The sequence below is a fragment of the Echinops telfairi genome, unplaced genomic scaffold (assembly GCF_000313985.2).
Source record: "Echinops telfairi isolate 266 unplaced genomic scaffold, ASM31398v2 ScPeMD7_5868;HRSCAF=6743_1, whole genome shotgun sequence".
NCBI lineage: Eukaryota > Metazoa > Chordata > Mammalia > Afrosoricida > Tenrecidae > Echinops > Echinops telfairi.
Genome location: NW_022109768.1, coordinates 7,528,744 through 7,535,426, shown reverse-complemented (window position 1 = coordinate 7,535,426; position 6,683 = coordinate 7,528,744).

Sequence of the window (6,683 nt, the reverse complement as noted above, 5' to 3'; positions counted from 1 at the left end):
ATTAAAACAAAGTGTTCTTGCATTGAGGGAGTACATGAGTGGAGGCCCAATGTCTGTCTGCGCATGTTCAGCCTTCATCCTGGTTTCAGTAATTCCTCTCAACTACATTGCCTGTGATCAAGTCCCACCAGGCATCCTACACCCTCCTCACCATTGATTTTTAGATCACTTGTTGTTCCCTTGTCTCTGGGTTTGTTGGCACTCCCTTTTCTTTCCCCTCCCCTCTCCATCTCCCATGTCTCCCTGTAATCATTGGTTCCATTTTTTCTCCTCTGGATTGTTTATCCTGCCTATGTTATCTAGATAAACCTGCCAAGACAATAATAAGCATAAAAATAAGACAAAGCAAAACAAAACAAAAAGCAACAACAACAACCAAAAAGAAAAGCCTATAAAAAGTTCCAGGTCTGTTTGTTGACCTTTATAAGTGTTTTCCAGTGGAGTCTGATGGGGTGCCACACCCTGGCCCCAAAGTCTATTTTTGGTATTTCTATTTGGAAGTTTGGGGTCTTTATTGCTTTGCTTCCTTTGCAGCTCTGTTGCATGCCCATAGTGCTTTGCCCCGTGACCCACTTCATTTTCATGTCTGCCGAAGGAGGTAGAATTAACGTTTTTGTTGAAATTTGTATCACAAATGGGTCCCAGGGTTTATTAAAACTGAAAGAGAGGAAGGGAAAAAATTAAATGTTCTTTGTGTAAATCCTAATAAACTCTTATTTTTACCTAAGTAAAATTTAAATCTAGTTTATGTAGCAAATATTTTTATTTTCCCTGTGAGCCTCACATGACCCAAGAAAACTTGACCAAGAACGGCATTGTGACTGGAAGAATTATGCAGAATATGTGTGAAATTTTGCAAGTTTTGCAGAAGACCTAGTAAAACTTAGCTGAGGCCCCTCTTCATATTTATCTGGGTATCTTATCTGTGTCTGGGATCACCCTTGGTTCCTGGAGGCACCAGGGACCACAGGCACTATTTCTTCCCAGAATCCCTCTTAGTTGCACCCCGAAAGGCCCTCTGTTCCTTCTCTCAGTAGCATTTGCTGGCCCTCCCTGACTCTCACCTCCTTTAGCAATCCAGGGGTTCCTTGGGCAGAACTGGCTACTTCATTTGAAGGGCTCAGGGCAAAATGAAAAACGGCTGAGTCCCTTGTTAAACTATTATGAATTTCAAGATGGCCAATCGGAGACTCTTTAACCAGGTCACACACCCATGAAACTGGCCAGTCCTGCCTGTGTGTTGAGCCATCGTGTCCTTGCTCACTCTGACTTTCATGGTCTTCTCAGGCATGGAGGGGCTGCCTTGGCCTCTACCTTGAGGCGAGAAGAAGGGCTTATCTCTTCAAGCGCCTTGGCCCATCATCCAGTGCTGAGGAGAGCCGAGTTTCCACTTGTGCACTCAGATTGGTTCTGCTGGCAGGACAGCCCTTCCCAGATCCCTGCCGAGCCTTCTGGCCTTCCAGCTGGCTGTGTGCAAGGAAGCACAGGGAAGAACTCAGAATTGAGCTGTCATGTGGGCTGTGAATCGGAGGGTGCCGGCAGGTCTGATGCCCTTGTGCGGCAGGTAGTGTTCATCTGAGAGAACAATTGAAAGGGAAAGTGGAGAGCTTCTCAGTGTTTTGCATTTTAACTAATAGTAGTAAGCAGGCCTGCCGTGCAAAACCACCTTTCAACAGGGAAAAAGCAGGTTTCCTGTTTGCTTCTAATGGTATAATGCAGCAGGATATGTGATACATTCATATATTGATAAACCAAGACAGTGTTCTTGAAGTCTGGGGAGTGCTAGCTTGTGGGGTAGAAAAAAGTATACGAACCATTTCCAAATTAAGCGTCAAATGCATGAACTTGTCCCTGATAAGGGAATGTGGACAAGGTGTTGTGGGTTTGATAACCAACTGTGCTAATAACAGTCATTAAAGCTAGCTAATTACAATGTGTAAAAATAAAATGCCCAACTAATAGTAGGTTCCACTCATTTTAGTTCATGAGTCACCGCTTATAAACAAGGGGTGTGACAACGTGCGATGAAAAGAGCAGCGTTCAGGACAGGAGTGGGGTGTAAGGGTCTCCGTGCCTTTGAAGGCAAGTGGCTTGACCCCAAGGCCTTGTCCAGTCTCAAGCCATTTCCTGACTGAGGCGGTCCACCTGGGGTGCAGAATCCAGTGAGTAAGTGCGATGCAGTGTTAAAATCCAGGAAATGAGAATTAAGCATTTTGAAAGCATTCTATTCTGAAAGTCATTTTGATGTTCAAATTCTTGGAAACATTTGCATGGTAAGAGCCATTCTGTGAGTGAGAGGCCGGTTGTTGCACCAATGATGAGTCTGAAGACACAAAACAATAACACGGTGAGAAATAAACTCATCAGATAAGCCATAACTTACTATGTTGATATTGGAAATGGAGGCTACTCACCAGAAGAAGTTTAATCTGTGTGTTATGAGAGTTCATGCTTTAGCGTTTGCTGGCCACCCGCCTACTCCACCCACAGCATGGGTGTAGGGGGGTTAGGCCTCTGAAGGGGACATTTTGACATTCTGTATCTTGTGTGTATGTGTGTATGTAATTTTTAAAATAAACGATTATTTTGCAAAAAAGAAATCAACTTAGCAGTCTTGTGGACCTGCCATCTGCACGTTCTACATAGCAAACAATTAAAAAATGGTCACCCTCTTCAAGAAGCTCGTCAGCCCAGGGGAGAAGCAAAGGTACCACATCTGAGGTGATGCCAGTGCTGAGGGATTAGCATCAGACTAGACTGTGAAAACAGTGTCTGTCGAAATGGCCATCCAGGTGCCTGTGAAGGGCTACCTTTCCCTCGGTCACCTGGACTCAGCTTACCGCCCCGTGGTTATCTACAGTACAGTGTTGGGGTAAGCTAGCTTGTGCAGAGACAGACACAGAATTAAACTGTGGTTTTGTGAGCTGTGTTTGCAACTGAAATGACCCTTCTGCCCAGGGAGCAGGAGTTTTGCCTCGTGGAAGCCACTATGAAAAGCGGCTCTTCTATCAGGGAGATGGCAGAAAAACAGCCAAGTCAGCTCCTTACAGAGCTAATGTGCTTGCTAGGAATCACTAACAAAGAAGTATTGTTGGCTGTTGCCAGGAGAGGCAGAAACTGGCTGATGGAGAGTACGGTGGCTCTGTAGTGCCAAAGTTAATGTCAGCCAGGCATGTATTCCAATGTATTGTTGTTTTCTTTGCAAGCCATTTTTTTTTAACAAGAGATATCATTTCAAAGCTTATATGAGTTCATCTGTTTTGTTAATCAAATGATGAGGTTGGGTTTTACAGTTTGGCAAATATCACAGGCAAATTGTGCTTCCAGAGTATCCCTGTCTAGTTATAGTTTAGCTTATTATAGTTTATAAAGGTGGACCTTGTTCTGTATCTTCATCTTTCTTCTTCTTCAAGACTTTACTGAACCATTGACAGTAAATGAAGGTCCCTGTTAGTACATTAAAGAGGGGCATAGTGGAACATGTTTCCCTTATGCTTAACCATAAATATAGCATATGTTTTCAAATAGCGCACATTAAAACCAAGCTACTGTCAAGGCAATTCTGAGTCGGTGACCCCCGGTGTTTCAGAGACACTGTGTTTCGTTCATAGGGTTTTCAAGACTGCTCTTTCGGAAGCGGGTCACCAGGTCTTTGGGCCTCTGGCTGGATTTGAACCACCATCTTTCCAGTGAGGAGCCAAGCACCCAACCACTTGTGCTACCCAAAACTAAACAGAAAGGAGGCAGTCTGTTCATGTGTCTTCTCTGTAAGGACTCTGTGGCTCTGTGGTGAAAGCACTCTCTTGCAACTCAAAGGTCGGGCCGGCAGTTGAACCCCAGCAGCTGCTCTGTGAGAAGGAAGTGGCCGAGGGCTTCTGTAAAGATGACAAACGCAGAAGCCCTGTGGGTAGTTGTACGCTACCGCCGAGGCTCGCTTTGGGTTGAAATGGACTAGACTTGACACAAAACTCAGTTGCCATCAAGTCGATTCTGAGCGGATATTTGTTAAACACGTTCCTTGATTTCTTAGAAGTCAAGCTCTTACAAAAGAAATGACTGTCTTTTCACCTTGTTCTCCCTAACTGAGTAAGACGGGAGAGGAAATAAGTGTCTAAGGTAGGCCTTTCCCAGCCAGAGTCGAGGTTTCTCCTGCTCCCTGGTGGTCTGGGAGGACTGGGGAGCCGTGACAAGGCCACCAAGATGTCTGTGGTTGAGTTTAGCAGCAGTGACAGTAGGTGTGGCAGGCAGGAACAGTGCAGTCCCTCGTGAATGCCTTGCGTGGGGGGAGCTGACATTTTCATGAAAGACTGTGCAGTATGTATGCTGTGTATTGGCATGTGCTCAAAGGGTGAAAAGAAGTCAGTGTGCTACACCAGCCTGTGTGATCATGAGGTGTTGATGGGATCAGGTATCAGGCATCAAAGCCCTAGAACAAAAAAGCATATCAATGTGAATGAGGGGGAGGGCAGAATGGAGACCCAAAGCTCATCTGTAGACCATTGGACATCCCCTTGCAGAAGGTTCACAAGGAAGAGATGAGTCAATCAGCGTGCAGCATAGCACTGAAGAAACATACAACTTTCCTCTAGTTCTTTAATGCTTCCACCACCCCACCCCTCCACCTGTCATGACCCCAATTCTACCTTACAAAGTTGTTGGACTAGAGCATGTACACTGGTACAGATAAGAGCTGGAAACACAGGCAATCCAGGAGAGATAAACCCCTCAGGACCAATAATGAGAGTAGCAATACCAGGAGGATAAAGGTGCGGGTAGAGAGGGGGAACCAGTCACCGTGATCTACATATAACCCCCTCCCAGGAAGATGAAAAACAGAAAAGTGGGTGAAGAGAGACAGCCGTTGGTGTAAGACAATAAAAAAGTAATAATTTATAAATTATCAATGGTTCATGAGAGAGAGAGGTAGGGGGAGAGAGGAGCTGATACCAAGGGCTCAAGTAGAAAGAAAATGTTTTGAAAATGATGATGGCAAAACATGTACAAATGTGCTCGACACAATGGATGGCTGGATGGATTGTGATAAGAGCTTTAAGAGCCCCCAATAAAATTATTTAAATAAAAAAGAAATCAGTGTGCTAGTGCGAAATTTAATATAACTGTTAATTCGACTCTTTGCCTCTTTGCTATTCATGGGGATCCATGAAAGGGCTCTTGCTTTGTATTCAACATGTATTTTCGCTAAAGTTTAGATAGAGTAATGTCCTTTAGAGAATACTATAAAGAATTTGAAAGAATCAGTTGAGAATAACAATCAAATGATTGGTACTTGTTGCCATGGAGTCAGTACTGACTGATATCGCCCCCCTGTGGTTTCTGAGACTGTAACTGTCGACGGGAGGAGAAAGCTCAGGCTTCCTCCTGCACGCTGCTGGTGGTTTCGAACTGCTGACCATGGGGATTACAGCCCAACATGTAACCACGACACCAACAGGGGTCCTAACGTGATTGGTGCTAGTAAATAGACAAAGTGTACTAAACTATAACTGGCATGAAATATTTGCCTCATGATTTTCAAGACTTTCATAGAAGCTCTCGTGACGTTGGATAGGAAATCCCTTTATTATTCAGATCCTTATTGTGGCCACGTGCCAAGGGAAGAAAGCGCCACTTCACTCTTTCACGAACGATTCTCCTTAGCAATAAAATCAGCCTATTGGCTGTTGGAAAGTTATACTTTTGCAACCAAACTGCCAAATGTGTGTCGCTTTGGGCGTACCCGCCTTAAGGCGGGAGAGTATAGCCTGACATTGCCTTGGTCTTCAGGTGTGAATTTCACAGTGGGAATTCTTCAAACTAGGCAACAGGTCATTCTCTTGAGATGGGAGGGGAGGGGATCCCCGGGGAGGTGATGTTAGGAACGCTCTAGGATGAATTCAGGATGAGTTCATCCTTTTGCCTCTGTTCCCCAGATGATGACCTACTTCCCAACCTGCATTAGAACAGGTTTGTAAGCGAAGGTGAAGTATTTCGAGTTTTGGCACTTGGGTACTCGGTCGGCCTGTGCCGGCAGTGAGGGCGATGACAGCGCAAGGTTTGATTTCTCGGGTTCCTGTTGGTGTTTCATTTGGCAGGTCTAAATGGAGGGCTGCTGGGGAGTGCTGACACCGGAGACGACACACAGAAATTCTTGGTGTGGGGGACATGGAGACCATGCAAGGACACAGGTGGAGCGGGCTTTGTTAGTTTCCTAGTGTTCCATAGTTAGCATTTTATCGGTAGCTTTTCAAGGCCAGTCTTCTGGAGATTCTGTGTTCAGAGTCCCCATTGAATGTATAGGAACAGGTCATGGCACAGAGGAGAGTTTTTAATATTAACCATTAGCTAACGGCCAATTTTAGATACAGAAATTGATGATGGGAAGTGAGATTCTAGAGCCTTTGAGCTAGTGTGTGTGTGTGTGTGTGTGTGTGTGTGTGTGTGTGTGTGTGTGTGTGTATGTTTGATTTTTCAGGACAAGGACTCTTGCAAAGTAGCCCTGCTTCATGCCCTAGGATATGGTTTTGTGGGGAACAGTACAACTATAATTATAGCACATTAAGTTGGCTTGGACCTGCATTTGGGGTTTAATGCTTGAGACATAAAACGCTTCAGTGTTCTGTTAGGAAATGCTTCTGTAGCAGGAAAGCCATACTTTGTTAACTATTTTAGCATGTTTCTTCCCG